Raw genomic sequence first — 18,307 nt, forward strand, 5'->3', positions numbered from 1 at the left:
AACGCTCACTGTTCATCCAATCGATCGGCTTCAGTTAGCAGCAGTAGCGAAGGAATCGCTCCATCGGGTTCAGTTAACAACCATCGATCGATCCCTCGGGTTCAGTAACGCGTAGCCTGCAGTGCAATCGCTCGGGTTCAGTTAGAGCCCAACGCCTCGCTCTGCTTCAGTTAGAGCCAACGCCTCGCACACACGCGCGTACCTGTATGAGAGAAACGCGCATCGCTCTCCCATCGTAACCGGCAACTCCCCGAAATTTTCCTCCCCCTCGCTTCTACCAAGATTTTTTCTGTCATGGACGGCCCAAAGAATGTCATGCAACTGCGTCTCCGGCCCGCCCAGGACGAAAAGCCCATTTTCTGTCATGATTTTTTGTCATAGAAGTAGGAGCCCACCATATCTATGATGATACCGGGTTTTGTCACAATTATCGTCATAGAAGTGTCATATGTATGTGAAAGTGCTAGTTATCGACTAGAGGGGGGGGTGAATAGGCGATTTTTACGAAAGTCTTCAAAACATGGAAGTTTCGAAGACAAACAATAGAAATGGCCTAATTGATATGCAGCGGAAGATAAACTACACTAAGCAAGCCATAGTCAAGTATGCGATAATGTGAAAGTACAAAGACTAATAGCAGCTACGTAGTAAGGATCAGGATGGAAGATAGTATGAAGCCAACAAACGATAGTAGTCAAGCAATGAAGTCAAACAGGTATGACAATTAAGCAATGACTTCACGAAGACAAACACTAAGTAAAGGGGGAGAGGATAGAACCAGTCACTTGTTGAAGACACAGGATTTGTTGGACCAGTTCCAGTTGCTGTGACAACTGTACGTCTGGTTAGGGAGGCTGAGATTCAACTTAGAAGACCGTGTCTTCACCTTATTCCCCTTGAGCTAAGGACACCCAGTCCTCGCGCAATCACTCTGGTAAGTCTTCAAGGTAGACTTCCGAACCTTCACAGACTTCGTTCACCGGCGATCCATAATGACTCTTGGATGCTCAGAACGCGACGCCTAACCGGCTGGAGGATTCACAGTCCTCAAGTGTAATAAGTCTTCAGGTCACACAGACAGAAAGACTTCAGTTGCCTAACACTCTTTGGCTCTGGGTGTTTGGGCTTTGTCCTCGCAAGGATTTCTCTCTCTCAAAGGCTTCGAGGTGGGTTGCTCTCAAACGACAAAAGCCGTAAACTAACTCTGAGAAGCCACCAATTTATGGTGTAGGGGTGGGCTATTTATAGCCACAAGGCAACCCGACCTGATATGTCCGAAATGACCCTGGGTCACTAAGGAACTGACACGTGTTCCAACGGTCAGATTTCAAACACACACGGTAACTTTACTTGGGCTACAAGCAAAGCTGACTCATCCAGCTCTGGATAAGATTTGCTCTCATTGTCTTCGCTCAAATACATAGGATTTTGGTTGAGCATCACTTCAGTCATTCTGACTTAGTTCACTTGGACCCCACTTAACAGTACGGTGGTTCCTATGACTCAACAAAGAAGAAAAGGAAACAACGAAACGACACAGTCTTCGCGCTCCATAGTCTTCACTCAATGTCTTCTCATGTCATAGTCTTCAATGTGAATATCTTCACATACCACCATTATCTTCAATGTCTTCATACATTTTTAGGGGTCATCTCCGGTAGGTAAACCGAATCAATGAGGGACACTACCTGCGTTATCCTGCAATTCTCACAAACGCATTAGTCCCTCAACCAACTTTGTCGTCAATACTCCAAAACCAACAAGGGGTGGCACTAGATGCACTTACAATCTCCCCCTTTTTGGTGATTGATGACAAACTGGTTGAAGTTTTCAACGGGGATAAAGTATGTGAAATTGTAAAGGATAGGGTATTGTCTTCATAAGTGGCAAAGGCTCCCCCTGAAGATGTGCATATAAGTAATTTGCTTTTGGAATGCAAATGCACATGGCAGGTTGTACTTGTGGAGATCCTCTTCAACTTATGAAGATAATTCATCATGCATGAAATGATGTAACAAAAGGAATGACATGCATAATGAAAAATGGACGTCTGCAGAATGATCTAAGTGCGGAAGTTATCATCGCATATGCAGAATTTATCATTGCATCACAGAAAAGAAAAATAAGTAGCAGACGACCATCGAGTTTAAGTGTTACAACTCAAAGAACCAAATGTATCAAAAGCGAGAGTTGTAAACACGAGGCAAAATATAAATCAACCGCCCATTTGAACCCGCTTGAAGACTATCAACTCATACGCTTCTCCCCCTTTTGTCAGTAATGACCAAAAAGGTTTGAAGACATAGAGCATCTACTCATTCCCATGAGTAGGTGAAGCATCAGGGTTGTCGTTGTTGTTTGGCGGTGCAGACGTACTTGGTGCAGTGTCAATGCGTGCAGAAGTAGGAGGCGGTGAAGTAGCATCGTCTTCATCATCGATCACTCTGGCATTCACAGTTGCCGTGGAGGAAGAATAGTCAGAGTCTTCAAGAGATGGGGTTCGACGTAGGACAGCATTCCGTGGAGGAGTGGAGTCAAACTTGAATCTTTCAGTGAAGCCATCGCCTTGAAGATCTTCTTCAGCACTAAGTAGCGTCAAACTCTTCCATGATCGCCGACAGGTCTCATGAGTGACAAGGGCATTCTTGGTGGCAAGATTTCGAATGCGATTGACGTCCACCAAGAGGCTTTGCATCTGTCGCTTGAGCCAAAAGTGATGCTTATCTTGTTTCTGATGCAGTGCCATAAGTAGTTCTCGGTCATTTAGAACGCGAGAGCGCTTCTTGGGTCTTTGGGCAATTGTGCTCTCAGTAGCTTCAGTTTGCGCACGATGAGGCAGACGAGTGTTCCCAGCCATTGGATAGATACGAGTTACTGCTTGGACTCCTTCCATGGGTTGAGTGAAGCTTTGGTGTTCAACATTTTGAAGACAAAGAGGCTTCTTGGCAGGCTCAGGGTATATGGCTTCAACTGACATATCAACCTCTGGTAGAAAGATCAGATGATTGCGAGCAGAGGGCTGATAGTTGATAGCAGAGTGTAGCTTGATGAGGTGCATGACCCATGGAGCATAGAACTTCAGGCCAAAAAGGTCAGATCCAGACGCAACAAGTTGCCGGATGAAGAATTCTTGTGTATTGAAGCTGATGCCATTGAGGATGTAAAAGACCAATGTCTTCATGGCTCCTTCAAGTTTTGCAGCTGATGAATGCCCTTTGATAGGCCATAGAGTCTGCCTGATGATGTGATATATGGTGCGAGGTAGATACTCAAGGTCATCAACAAAGAACTCTATTGGGTATTCAGCGTCATGTGGCAAAGGCTTCATCATGCTCAACATCTGGCTCATGTTGGGTTCTGGCTTATGGAAGATGCTTTCTAGTGCATTGCGGTGGAGTTGACAATCAGGTTCGTACAGCTCTCTAGGAGTGGATAAGCCTGTAAGCTCAATGATGTCATGAGCTTTGGCTTCATGATGAACATTTCCAGTCATCCACTCGAGAACCCATGTCTTTATATCCCTGTTGTAGCCGCGAATGTGGAGGGTAGCATAGAATTGAAGCAACAGTTCCTCATTCCAATGTTCTTTGTCTGTCACAAAGCTGAGCAGACCTGCATCACGAAAGCAGCCAAGTGCTTCTTCTAAGCATGGCAGTCCAGCAATGGCTTCAGTGTCGAGGCGCATATGAGGGAAAATGCGCCCTTGATCATACAAAACGCAGGAGTAATAGCTTCACTGCTGATAGCTCCAGAAACGATCAGATGATATTCTTGGCTTTGTGTAGGGGTTCTTTGCGCTATCAAAGAAGGTGTTGTGGCTTTTGAAGCCATTTGCATTGAAGGACTCTGTAGAGTTGGCAGTACCTGGGAACCTTGGCAGTCTTGGCTTTGGTTTCTGGACCTGAGGCCTATGCTCAACATGATAATCAAACTGAGGACCAGAAGCAGTAGGCGGAGGGACCAGAATGGGCCATCGGACAGTGGTTAGCTGACCATGATTGTATGCTTGCTCAATAGTATAGGGCCTTGGTGGTGGAACAGGAGCAGTGGTATCAACTGAGGCTTCAGGCTGCACAACAGACACTTCAGGAGCAGTTGCATCATTGGGTTCAGGCACATTGGTTGGTGCAAGCTTCATATTAGCTTCATCCATGACAACGTCATTGGCTTCATTAGTGTTGGTGGTGGCAGCCTCAAGATTTTCAACCTCCACTTGATGAGCTGGAGGGTCGGGCACTGGCACGTTCACATCAGGAACATCTTCTTCGGTATTGGGGGGAGTGGGGACACGTACATCTTCTTGATTGTCATCGGCTGATGCAGCCGGATTGTCTTCAGCAGCTTGGGCTTCAGACACGGAGACATTCGCAGTCGGAGTGGCTTCTGGAAACACTTGACGTGCAACAGATGAGTGGGGCACTTCTCCTTCTGGAATGCTCGAAAGAGGGACCTGAGGCCTTTGTCCTTTGCGAAGCCTGCGAAAAGCTGGCGACGCCTTTGGAGATGGAGTTGGCTGGGCCTCAAAGTCTTCTTGTTCTTCTTGAACAGGCGGTGTAATTTGTGGTTGTGGTTGGGGAGTAATTGGGGAGTCTTGTTGCTGTGGGTGATCAGCCCATGATGCATCCTGAGCAAATGACGTCAGAGGACGACCAATGCTGATGAGTTCGCTGTTCGTGAGAACAGGCGACGATACCAGGTTGTGTTTGATCTGAGGAAGAACGTCATCATCTTCAACATTGTCATGGTGACCAATGTCTTCAGCAGCGGTGGGTTCAATTGTTGGAATGTCTTCTGCTTCATAAGCCTCTGTGGAAGCAGGCTCATGAACTATCAGCTGTTGTTCGTGGTGTTTAGATGTAGGACGCACCATTGAGATGGGTTCAACAACCAAGGGCTCTGTGGGAGCAGCCCGATTCTTCTTGGTTTTGCGCTTCTTCTTGGAGGGAGCAGCATCAGAGGCTTCTGTAGTTTTCCTTTTTCTGGCTTCAGCCTCTGCAGCCCTCGTCTTCTTCAGTTCTGAAGCGGTTGATATGAACTTTGGCTTCGAGCCAGTCATGCTGCTTGGGAAGACTATGCGAGGTTCTTCCTGCCTTGAAGGTGCAGATTGGGCAGTTGATAACTTCTTCTTTGCAACCATTCTTGGGTCAATGCCAGGACGACCAAGAGACTTGCGCTTCTCAGCCTCATTGTAGGCTAGCACACACTTGTCAGCCAGACTCTTCATACGCTCACGAGAGCCTTGAGCTTCTTCACGCTTCTTATGAAAGGCTTCTTTGAGCTCGTGCAGCATGATCTTGAAGTTTTTGACATCTTGCACGCTGAGCTTGGCCACATGCTTCTTGAACTGAGCCTTCTCATAGTTGATTTTGTGCTTCAGTTCAACGATGCGCTGAGCAAGAGCTAGCTCAGAAGCAATGGCGCCATTGAAGGCGACGCTGAGGCCAATGGGAAGTTGCAGATCATCAAAGCTGAGATTTGGGGTGTCAAACCACTCATCAATGAAGTTATGGATGATTGCCACATCAAAGAGAGGCAAATTATTGAAGATCTCTGCTTCTTCCTTGCTCTTGATCAGTTGCTCAAGGGCATCATCTGCAAGATCTTCATCGCTGGACAGATCAATGTGCTCTTCTCGCAGAATGGCAGCAGGAGTCAAGATTTGATCAGTGTGCTTGACGATTTTCTTTTTCTTCTTCGTCTTCTTGGAGATACGTGATAGATCCTCAGACTGCACACTGTCTTCAGGAGGTGCAGTGGCCAGTGGCTTCACATGTGAAGCTTTTGGAGGAGTAGCTGATCCTGAAGCCTTAAGCTTCTTTAGCTTCTGCGATTTTGGAGGAGGAGCTGGAGCTTCATCAGTGTCAGCATCATTATCAGAATGATCCACTTTGGCACCTTGGACCAAGATGTAAGTGATGAGGCCATCAAGGTTGGAGAAGGGGCCGATGACATTGGGTTCTGCATCACGTGAGCCGTCAGCACGGGGAGCAGAGGGACCAAGATTGAAGTCTAATCCCAATGACTTCTTGTTTTCTTTGGCCGATGCCTTTGCATGCTAAAAGTTACGCTTGAAGAGATTGTCGTCACGACACCAGAGCAATGATGTTGAGTTGGCATTTTCAGGCTGAGGTCCACGGACCATACAGGGATAGAAACCCTGTGCAATAGCTTCAGCTCTGTTCTTGGGTTGAAGGCCTCGATAGAGAATATCACCCCAAGGACTTTTGATAGCATTCTTCTCAGCATATTCCTGGGTCACAAACTTGTATTTGAACCATTGTTCAGCCCAATATCGTCGAATCCATTGGATCCGTGTCTTGCGCTGATGATAATTCTCTTCAGGATCTGTCTTATAAAGTTCTGCAAGGTCATCAGGCAAATCTTTTGATGTTCCTCCTCGATGCTGTCTGCCACCCTTCCTTACTGACTTCTCTGTAGCCATGAACTTCAAACTGAATGGTTTCAATATGTTCAGAGGCTTCAAGGGCTTTCGCTTGCTGGACAAACAGGAACTTGCTTCAGGAGAATCAATGTGATGTTGTAAGAATTCTGCAAACGAATGCAGACTATGAGAACCAAGGGATTCTTCCACGGACATGTACCTGTGACAGCATTAGAGATGCGAGGGAAGGGGAAGAGGTCATATGCATTCTCAAAAGATTTTGAAGATAAATCAGTTTGAAGACATTGACCTCGCGATGCGAAGACATTACTTATATGTTGAGAGTTGGTTCCAGATTTGTACGAATCCGTGAATAAGTACAAGTGAGGAATCTAACTAGATATGAAGCTTAAGTGAATATACTAGGCAGTATGAGGTGCAGACAGACTAGATCTAACATTGTATAGGTAGAAACCACTTTTGGTAAATAGGATGAATCCTTGAGGATCAAAAAGATGGTAAAAATAGAGTTATATTTACCACACGAAGAACTGCTAGATGGGATGAATAGGAGACCAAGCAGTTCAATCCACCGTGCCCTAACTTGGCGACGGAGGACACCTACGGCGGCGGCGGAGAGGACGATGTCCGCGGCCGGCATGAGGACGGCGTCGGAGAAGTCGCGGCAGCTAAGCGCTTCGTCGCCGGCGTCGTCGAGAGCTAGCGGTGGCGCTAGGGTTTTGACGAGGTGGATAGGTGGAAGAAGGTTTTCTTTACAGCAAGGGGCATGTATTTATAAGGAAGTGTGCAGCACAGCGCAATTACGCAGGTGCCCCTGGCGGTTCACATCTGAGGGGCACGTGGCAAGCATGCAACATACTCAGAGTTGTCCCACGTTCCCACGCCCGCCAGGCATGTCGGATGGTTGTTCCGGCTTCTCCGAATTTCAACCAATAAAGATAAATCATTGAAAATAGACTTAATGTTTGTCTCTGTGTCTTCTGCTGACTAGGACGCAGAGAAGACATTCGACAGTTTCAATAGAATGCATATGATTTGGAAAGATAGAGTTTGAGATAGAAAGCACAGAGTGATTAGGGTCCGATCACATTCACGTAGTTCAAAAGATTCAAATAGGAAGACATAGCTATAAGTGAATGTTGTAGAGGACAGAACACTAGTATATATATATATATATATATATATATATATATATATATATATATATATATATATATATCAGAAAGCAATCAAATCATCATAGTGAAGAGAATCGTGAAGATAAGTTGAAGTTGAAGACAAACAAAATGCAAAGACATTGCAAATATAACGCCATGAGTGAAACACTTCAAACCAAGAAATTTGGTGGTGGCATTACCCACCGTATAGGAAGTATTAGACCCAGACACGGTGCACAATTATCGTGGCGCTCCGAAGTCAAATTCCACGTTAATGTATTCACACTCAGAATGTAAGTCTTCATTAATTGAAGATATACTTTACTTCGTGTGTTTCACATCTAAGTCATCAACATGCATAAGTGTTAGGATGTGTGCCTGATCACAGGACATTTGAGGATTCCAAGATGTTTAGCTCACACCGTAACTTACAAAAACTTTTCTCATCCAAGGGCTTTGTGAAGATATCTGCCAGTTGCTCTTCAGTGTTGACGTGAATGATGTCAATATCTTTCTTCATGACATGATCTCTGAGAAAGTGATGACGAATTTCAATGTGCTTTGTCTTCGAGTGCTGGACTGGATTGTTGGCAATCTTGATGGCACTTTCGTTGTCGCAGAAGAGAGGTACTTGTTTCAGATTGATGCCATAGTCCTTGAGAGTTTGCTTCATCCATAGAAGCTGAGCGCAGCAAGATCCAGCAGCAATGTATTCAGATTCAGCAGTTGAGAGTGACACACAGTTCTGCTTCTTTGAAGACCAACAGACAAGTGATCATCCCAGAAAGTAGCAGGTGCCTGATGTAGACTTGCGATCCACCTTGTCACCAGCAAATCAGCATCCGAGAATCCAACCAGATCAAATTTTGAGCCCTTTGGATACCATAATCCGAGTGTTGGGGTGTAAGCCAAATATCGAAGAATTCGCTTCACAGCTAAGTGATGCGATTCCTTTGGTGCCGCTTGGAATCGAGCACACATGCAAACACTAAGCATAATATCTGGCCTAGATGCACATAGATAAAGTAAAGAACCAATCATGGAGCGGTATACCTTTTGATCGAACTCTTTACCATTGTCGTCGGGACCAAGATGGTGTTTGGCTGGCATTGGCATCGTATAGCTTTTGCAATCTTCCATTCCAAACTTCTTCAGACAATCTTTGAGGTATTTTTCTTGAGATATGAAGATGCCATTCCTTTGCTGACGAATTTGAAGACCAAGGAAGAATTTCAGCTCACCCATCATGGACATCTGATATTGCTCTTGCATCATGTATCCAAATTCATCACTATACTTCTGGTTGGTGCATCCGAAGATAATGTCATCCACATATATTTGGCACACAAACAGTTCACCATCATATGTCTTCGTGAAGAGTGTGGGGTCAAGGGATCCAGGTTTGAAGCCTTTGCTCTTCAGGAAGTCCTTGATCGTATCATACCAAGCGCGAGGAGCTTGTTTGAGGCCATACAGTGCTTTGTTTAGCTTGTACACCATATCAGGATGTTTTGGATCTTCAAAGCCAGGTGGTTGAGCTACGTACACTTCTTCTTCAATCTTGTCGTTGAGAAATGCACTCTTCACATCCATTTGATGCAGCAGAATGTTGTGGTGATTAGCGTAGGCTAGCAGTATACGAATAGCTTCAAGCCTAGCCACAGGAGCAAATGTTTCATCAAAGTCAATTCCTTCAACTTGAGTATATCCTTGAGCCACAAGACGTGCTTTGTTTTTGACTACTTGACCATGCTCATCTTGCTTGTTTCGATATATCCATTTTGTACCAATAATGTTATGCTTGCGAGGGTCAGGACACTTGACAAGTTCCCAAACATTGTTCAGCTTGAACTATTGAAGTTCCTCTTGCATTTCTTGTATCCATTCAGGTTCCATAAAGGCTTCAACAACTTTCTTGGGTTCTGATATTGACACAAAAGAAAAGTGCCCACAGAAATTTGCTAACTGTGTTGCTCTTGAGCGAGTAAGTGGACCAGGTGCATTGATGCTATCAATTATCTTCTCAATTTGTACTTCATTTGCAACTCGAGGATGAACAGGACGAAGACATTGCTCTTGCTGATCATTGTCATCATTTGGAGGATTGTCTTCAGTCTGTGCATTGTCTTCTGATTGGTTAGGTGCAGAAATGATAAGTTCCTCTTCAGGCTGTGCTTCAGAAGGCATGATTTCACCAGTTCCCATCAGCTTGATCGATTCGCTGGGCGGAGCTTCATCTAGTGTACTTGGCAGGAGCTCTCTTTGTGAACCATTGGTTTCATCAAATCTCACGTCCACAGTTTCAACGATTTTGTAGAGATAGAGGTTTAAGACTTTGTAAGAGTGAGAGTCCTTTCCGTAGCCAAGCATGAAGCCTTCATGAGCTTTAGGTGCAAATTTTGACTTGTGATGGGGATCCTTGATCCATCACCTAGCTCCAAATACTCTGAAGTAGCTGACATTTGGCTTCTTGCCAGTAAGGAGCTCATAGGATGTTTTGTTCAGAAGCTTATGGATGTAAACACGGTTGATGATGTGACATGCTGTATCAATAGCTTCTGGCCAGAACTTTCTTGGTGTCTTGTACTCGTCGAGCATTGTTCGAGCCATCTCAATGAGGGTTCTGTTCTTGCGCTCTACAATGCCATTTTGCTGAGGAGTGTATGGAGCAGAAAACTCATGAGTGATTCCCATTGTATCTAGATAAAGATCAAGCCCTGTGTTCTTTAACTCAGTGCCGTTGTCACTTCTGATATGCTTGATCTTCACACCATAATTGTTCATTGCTCGATTGGCGAAGCGTCTGAAGACATCTTGCACTTCAGTCTTGTAGAGAATTATGTGCACCCATGTGTATCTTGAGTAGTCATCAACAATGACGAAGCCATAGAGACAAGCAGTTGTTGTGAGGGTAGAATAGTGAGTAGGGCCAAATAAGTCCATGTGTAACAGCTCGAAGGGTTGAGATGTAGTCATGATTGTCTTCGAGGGGTGCTTTGCCCTTGTCATCTTTCCAGCTTCGCAGGCACCACACAAATGATCCTTCTTGAACTTGACACGTTCGATGCCTATGACATGCTTCTTCTTGACAAGTGTGTGTAAGTTCCTCATGCCAGCATGCCCCAGCCTCCGATGCCAGAGCCAGCATTCTGAAGCTTTTGCAAGAAGACATATGGCAAGCTGTGGACCTGCTGAGAAATCTACCATGTTTAGATCATCTTTTCGATACCCTTCAAAGACTAGAGACTTGTCAGATTCCATTAGTACAAGGCAACGATATTTTCCGAATAGCACAATCATGTTTAAGTCACAAAGCATTGAGACAGACATTAAGTTGAAACCAAGGGATTCAACAAGCATCACTTTTTCCATGTGTTGATCCTTTGAGATTGCAACTCTACCTAGACCCAATACCTTGCTTTTACCAGTGTCAGCAAACGTGATGTGACTCTTATCTGATGGACGTAAGGTTGAGTCCATGAGAAGACTTCGATCACCAGTCATATGATTAGTGCATCCTCTGTCAATAATCCATTCTGAAGCTTTTGGTGTCGTACCCTACAGTGGAGTTAGGAGGATAGGCTTCACAAAGAGTGTTGTGAAGCATAAGTATTTGACGCTTATAAGGATTATCACAGCATAGGTCAAGGTTAGGACACATAGTATGACTGGTATGCGATTCAGATGTGAAATACATAGCAAGATCATTTTATCATGTGTCCTATAATGTGTTTTAGGTCCCCAGCAATAGTGTCGGACGCCTTTGATTACTGGCTGGAGACCATTCCCTGCAAAAGGAAGTTAATTCTTCTTCACCACCCACATCTTCAGGGGTGGTTTAGAAGCAATGAGTCTAAGTGCAGCATCTGAGAACTTCGGATTTAAAGCCCTAGCAAATAGCCTTGCAGGAGATGAATGATACTCATATGAATAAGCAGAAAAGTTCTTAGTTCTATGAACATAGCGGTTTGAAGACACACGCTCATATTCATTAGTTTGAGTGTGTTTTCCCTGCAAAACATTGGCGTTAGGGTGACTCAGATGAGTCTTGTATCTATATGAAGCCTTTGGGCCATATGAAGCCATAGGTCTGGGGTTTGTCTTCTTCCTTGGTGGTGTCATGATGACATTCATAGGAAGATTCTCAATACACTGCTTGGGTACCCAGATCTTCTTCATAGGTGGTCCATTCCTGCAGTTAGTACCAATATACCTGGCAAACACTTCACCATTCTGATTTTTGAACAGTTTATAGTTTGCATCAAAGGATTCATCAATGATGATAGGGTTAGCGCAAGTGAAGCTAGATAAGGTGGATGGATCTACTGAAGGTTCCTTTGCAGCAACCCATGTGGTTTTGGGATACTGCTCAGGCTTCCAGTAGGAACCATCAACATTCATTTTCCTCTCGAACCCAACACCCTCTTTCCTAGGGTTTCGGTTCAGAATCTGCTTTTTGAGGACATCACAGAGTGTCTGATGTCCTTTCAGACTTTTATACGTCCCTGTTTCAAGAAATGTCTTCAACCTAGCATTTTTCATCTGCAATAGTAGTGGTATCCTCCGCAGAGGGGTTAGTTACCACATTTGTAGTTGAAGACAATGCAATAGTAGCAGCAGTGGAATATTCAGCAACAGAGGTAGCGTTATCACACTCAATGCATTTTAGACATGGTGGTTCAAATCCATCCTGAGCGGAACTGATCTGTTGAGCGCGAAGTGACTCGTTCTCTTTTTGAAGATCTTCATGAGCCGCTTTCAATTTCTCAAGATCTTGCTTCCTTTGAAGATAATCATAGGAGAGCCTTTCATGAGTGGTTGAGAGCGTTTCATGAAGACTTTCAAGGTCTTGGTACTTAGCATGAAGATTTTTTATGTCTTCAACTAAGGACTGTGAACGTGTCATTTCCGCGTCCAACAGGTCATCGCTTTTGTCTAACAGTTTTTGAGTATGTTCCATAGCTTTTTGTTGTTCAGTTGCAATTTTAGCAAGAGTTTTGTAGCTAGGTTTGGATTCACAATCAGAGTCATCTTCACTTGATGTTTGGAAGTAAGCATCACGTGATTTTACCTTGGCACCACGTGCCATGAAGCAGTAGGTGGGAGAAGGATCGTCCTTGTCATTAGCTTCAGCGTTAGTGTGGAAGTCAGTGTCTTCAGTGTTGAAGATGGACTTGGCAACATAGGTTGTGGCTAGAGCCAGACTTGCAACGCCAGGGTCGGACTCCTATCCAGACTCCACCTCCACCTCCTCAGAAGCAGACTCCTCCTCTGAATCCATTTCCTTGCCAACAAAAGCACGAGCCTTGCCAGATGAGCTCTTCTTATGAGATGAAGACCTTGACGAGGACTTGGAAGAAGACTTTGAAGATTTCTTCTTCTTCTTGTCATCAGAATCATATTCCTTGCTCTTCTTCTTCTTCTCATTGTCCCACTGTGGACACTCAGAGATATAGTGTCCAGGCTTCTTGCACTTGTGACATGTTCTCTTATTGTTGTCATGAGTGGAAGCTTCATCATTTCTTGAGCTAGATCGTGAAGACTTTTTGAAGCCTTTCTTCTTGGTGAACTTCTGGAACTTTTTCACAAGCATAGCAAGTTCCTTTCCAATGTCTTCAGGATCATCAGAACCGCAGTCAGATTCTTCTTCAGATGAGGAAACAACCTTTGCCTTCAAAGCACGAGTTCGGCCATAGTTGGGACCATAGATATCTCTCTTCTCAGAAAGCTGGAACTCATGTGTGTTGAGCCTCTCAAGTATATCAGACGGATTGAGTGTCTTGAAGTCAGGGCGTTCTTGTATCATGAGGGCAAGGGTGTCAAAGGAGCTATCAAGTGATCTGAGTAGTGTCTTGATGATTTCATGCTTGGTAATATCGGTGGCACCGAGAGCCTGAAGCTCATTTGTGGTGTCAGTGAGACGATCAAACGTGAGCTGGACATTTTCATTGTCGTTTCTCTTGAAGCGGTTGAAGAGGTTGCGAAAAACACTGATCCTTTGATCTCTCTGGGTTGAGACACCTTCGTTGACCTTGGATAGCCAGTCCCAGACTAGTTTCGACGTTTCCAGAGCGCTCACACGGCCATACTGTCCTTTGGTCAGATGACCACAGATGATGTTCTTTGCAGTAGAGTCCAGTTAAATGAACTTCTTGACATCAGTGGGGGTGACACCTTCACCAGTTTTGGGAATGCCGTTCTTGACGGCATACCAGAGGTCGACATCAATGGCTTCAAGATGCATGCGCATCTTATTCTTCCAGTAGGGATATTCAGTTCCATCGAACACGGGGCAAGCAGCGGAGACTTTGATTATCCCTGCAGTCGACATAGCTAAACTCCAGGTGGTTAAACCGAATCACACAGAACAAGGGAGTACCTTGCTCTGATACCAATTGAAAGTGCTAGTTATCGACTAGAGGGGGGTGAATAGGCGATTTTTACGAAAGTCTTCAAAACGTGGAAGTTTCGAAGACAAACAATAGAAATGGCCTAATTGATATGCAGTGGAAGATAAACTACACTAAGCAAGCCATAGTCAAGTATGCGATAATGGGAAAGTACAAAGACTAATAGCAGCTAGGTAGTAAGGATCGGGATGGAAGATAGTATGAAGCCAACAAACGATAGTAGTCAAGCAATGAAGTCAAACAGGTATGACAATTAAGCAATGACTTCACGAAGACAAACACTAAGTAAAGGGGGAGAGGATAGAACCAGTCACTTGTTGAAGACACATGATTTGTTGGACCAGTTCCAGTTGTTGTGACAACTGTACGTCTGGTTAGGGAGGCTGAGATTCAACTCATAAGACCGTGTCTTCACCTTATTCCCCTTGAGCTAAGGACACCCAGTCCTCGCGCAATCACTCTGGTAAGTCTTCAAGGTAGACTTCCGAACCTTCACAGACTTCGTTCACCGGCGATCCACAATGACTCTTGGATGCTCAGAACGCGACGCCTAACCGGCTAGAGGATTCACAGTCCTCAAGTGTAATAAGTCTTCAGGTCACACAGACAGAAAGACTTCAGTGATGCCTAACACTCTTTGGCTCTGGGTGTTTGGGCTTTGTCCTCGCAAGGATTTCTCTCTCTCAAAGGCTTCGAGGTGGGTTGCTCTCAAACGACAAAAGCCGTAAACTAACTCTGAGCAGCCACCAATTTATGGTGTAGGGGGTGGGCTATTTATAGCCACAAGGCAACCCGACCTGATATGTCCGAAATGACCCTGGGTCACTAAGGAACTGACATGTGTTCCAACGGTCAGATTTCAAACACACACGTCAACTTTACTTGGGCTACAAGCAAAGCTGACTCATCCAACTCTAGATAAGATTTGCTCTCATTGTCTTCGCTCGAAGACATAGGATTTTGGTTGAGCATCACTTCAGTCATTCTGACTTAGTTCACTTGGACCCCACTTAACAGTACGGTGGTTCCTATGACTCAACAAAGAAGAAAAGGAAACAACAAAACGACACAGTCTTCGCGCTCCATAGTCTTCACTCAATGTCTTCTCATGTCATAGTCTTCAATGTGGATATCTTCACATACCACCATTGTCTTCAATGTCTTCATACATTTTTAGGGGTCATCTCCGGTAGGTAAACCGAATCAATGAGGGACACTACATGCGTTATCCTACAATTCTCACAAACGCATTAGCCCCTCAACCAACTTTGTCATCAATACTCCAAAACCAACAAGGGGTGGCACTAGATGCACTTACAGTATGACAGGAAAAAAATTCGTTCGGCCCAAAATTTCACGGATGTGTCTTTTTTTTGTAGTGTTACTAACGCACTGAACTTGTTTGTTCTCTGAATTCTCCAGTATTCCTTTAGGCATGTACACTTTAGTTTGCTTTCTTTTTTGTCCAGCACAGCGAGCCGTTTTATTTTGAGATGGAATGTGTTCCTTTCTCATTTTGCTCTGAACACCTTCATTTTGTTTAATTTGGATCGAAGCCATCTGTTTCAGACAAGATGCCCCTTCTTCTTGCACTTCTGTACCATCAACATTCTTATCCTTTGATCTTGAGTTCACTGGGAAATGGTCCTCCACTCTCTTGTTATCAAATGAACTTCTGTCATTAAAGAGGGAGCTTTGCCCAGACTTGGATAATCCATTTTTCTTTTCCTCTCTAACGCAAACATACTCTGCATCCCGTGGTAGTTTCCCCTTCTCATTTCTTTTTCCCGATGTAGGACATTCCAAGGAAGAGTGGCACAATAGACCACGCGAGAAACAGTAGTGAGGTAACCTTTCATACGTCACCTCATAACTTTCATACGTCTTATGTTTCAAAGAGTACGTAGTGATAACTCTCATCACAGGTCTTGTGATATCGACTGTAACCCTGACCCTCAAATGGCCACCCCATGACCTTCCATCATTGTCAACATCGACATTCTCAACCTTACCTAATTTTAACCCCAATGATTCTCCCCAATGTTTATTCATAAGTTCGAATCTTGGGTTTTTAATTCATGCCCAAAGTGTTAACTCATCAAATCTGACTTCTTATGGACTCAACTTAGCATCAAAGTTTTTGAGAAGCACCGCGTGTTTACCAACTGTCCAAGGTGCTCCTGCTACAACTCTATCCTTGTTTTCCTTTGATGCAAATTCAAGAATGAATATATTATCGCCAATAGATTTGCAGATCATTCCTCTAGGATTTCCCCAAGCTGGTCTCAGAGCTGCCATGATAGTTTGAATGTGGAGAACTGATGGGGAAAGTACCTTTGCTATCAGCGCCCAATGCAGATTCACCAAGTTGTCTTGATTTTTGTCCTCCAGTATGAGTGGAGTCGATTCTTCTTCTGTGAGGTTGAGCCACTCAAGCTGTTTAGCAACCTTGTCGACACCCCTGAGTCCCTGCTGGACCTGCTTCCATCTCTCTTCTCCTGAATCGCCGCCGCCATTGCTTGTTCCTAGCTTGTGTTTTTCTCCATCAGCAGTCCCGCCTCCACCATCTTCGATCTTTCCATTCACCCTCTGAAATCAATCACCCCTCCACGGCCAAGGGTGGGTAGCAAAACAGGTTTGCCCCTTGGTCACCCCGAACCACGGCTGGAGATCAAGAGCAGGGAGCACGAGAGAGGCGAGGGATGAGGATTGAAATTTTGAACAGGGAATTACTTGGATGAGTGCGCGATTGAATTCGCGATCACCAAATCAGGAGCCTAACCCTAGAATCACATGTCTCCAAAGGTGATGATAAACTTCGAGGAGGCACTCGAAGCCGGCGTATCACCATTCATCGAAGGAGGGAAAGTGGCCAGTACAACCCCTTATGACCGATAAAGTGCCAAGATGGCAAACAACACAACACTGATCCCTAAGATTAGGAACCACACTTAGTACAATCAAAGACGAGAACTCGGCTTGCCTTACCTCCAGCCAATAAAAAAATGAAGCTTACTCGGAGGAAATAATCCCAAATGTGATTGAGAAAATCTTTGGTCATGTCATAATGTTCACAAGCTTTAGTCAAGTAAGGTCTATTCCATTTCGCTTAGACCTGCGAGTATAGAGAAACATTGTCAAAAATGTATGTTGGCTCTATGCAACTCAAAACGCTGGTTTCTTATTTGAGTAAGAGAAAAGTGCATATTGTTCCTGAACTTATCAAAAAGAACAAGTTATAACTCTGAACTCTAATATTGGACAAATTATCGGCATGAAATGCTGAAACAGATTGATTTCCATCCCTAGGCAGCTTGAACCCGGTTTTGATGCCACACGGACGATATTGTCATCTTGGTGGGTCCCACAACTTATCCAAGTCATCCATGGACCCAGTCAAAATCGGTCTCTCTCTCTCTCTTCCTCTCTCTCTCTCTCTCTCTCTCTCTCACACACACACACACACACACCGACACCTCCCACTGCCACCCTCACATCACTTTCGCGCCTGCATTCAGCGCATGCTCCCTCGCCTACTATTGCCGCCCATCCACTATGATTCCTAGTTCGATGGTTGGTTGGAGCAGCAGCCGTCGTCGTACCCACTTTGTGCATATCCTCCCACTCTCTCATACAACCTTAATGATGCCCAATGCACCAAATCCAGCCACCATTGATCTCCGCTTCTTAACCCCCCCCCTCACTTCCCACTCTCTAAAAGATTCGGTCTCCGTTATCCAGCACTGCATTTCTGTTGGGAAACATAGTAGGAAACAAAAAATCGCTCCTAGGATCACCCAAGATCAATATGAAGATGCATAACGGGTTGGGATCACGGTGGTTACCGTCACCAAGTTATAGAGAAAGAAGAACATGTCGGTCTAGATCGTACTTGGATTCCCTCGAAGCATCGGTGAACGATCCCTCGTGCCACCCATGAATAGTCCCTCAAACTAAACACCAAAATCACGACCTCTCTACTTGGTTGCAAGCTTGCAATCTTCACGGTCCGGTAGCGCTTCGTTGTTCAGAGCTAATCGTTGCCAGATAATTAGAGGGAGGAGATTAGAACCACAGTGGGGTTCTAATTATGAGGATAAGAGGATTAGCTAAGATCTAATTATTCAACTAGGACCAACTAGAACATGAACTAGAGGAACTAGAGGAGGCTCCAAAAACTTGTATGAAATAATAGAGCAAAAAACCCTAGTATATATAAGTTGGAGGAGGAGGAGAGGGAAGCCACTAATACGTCCCAAACATATCTAATTTTCGAAACACTTTTGCTCTTGTTGGACTCTAATTTGCATGATTTGAATGGAACTAACCCCGACTGG

The sequence above is a fragment of the Triticum dicoccoides genome, chromosome 4B (genome assembly GCF_002162155.2).
Source record: "Triticum dicoccoides isolate Atlit2015 ecotype Zavitan chromosome 4B, WEW_v2.0, whole genome shotgun sequence".
In the NCBI taxonomy this organism is placed as follows: domain Eukaryota; kingdom Viridiplantae; phylum Streptophyta; class Magnoliopsida; order Poales; family Poaceae; genus Triticum; species Triticum dicoccoides.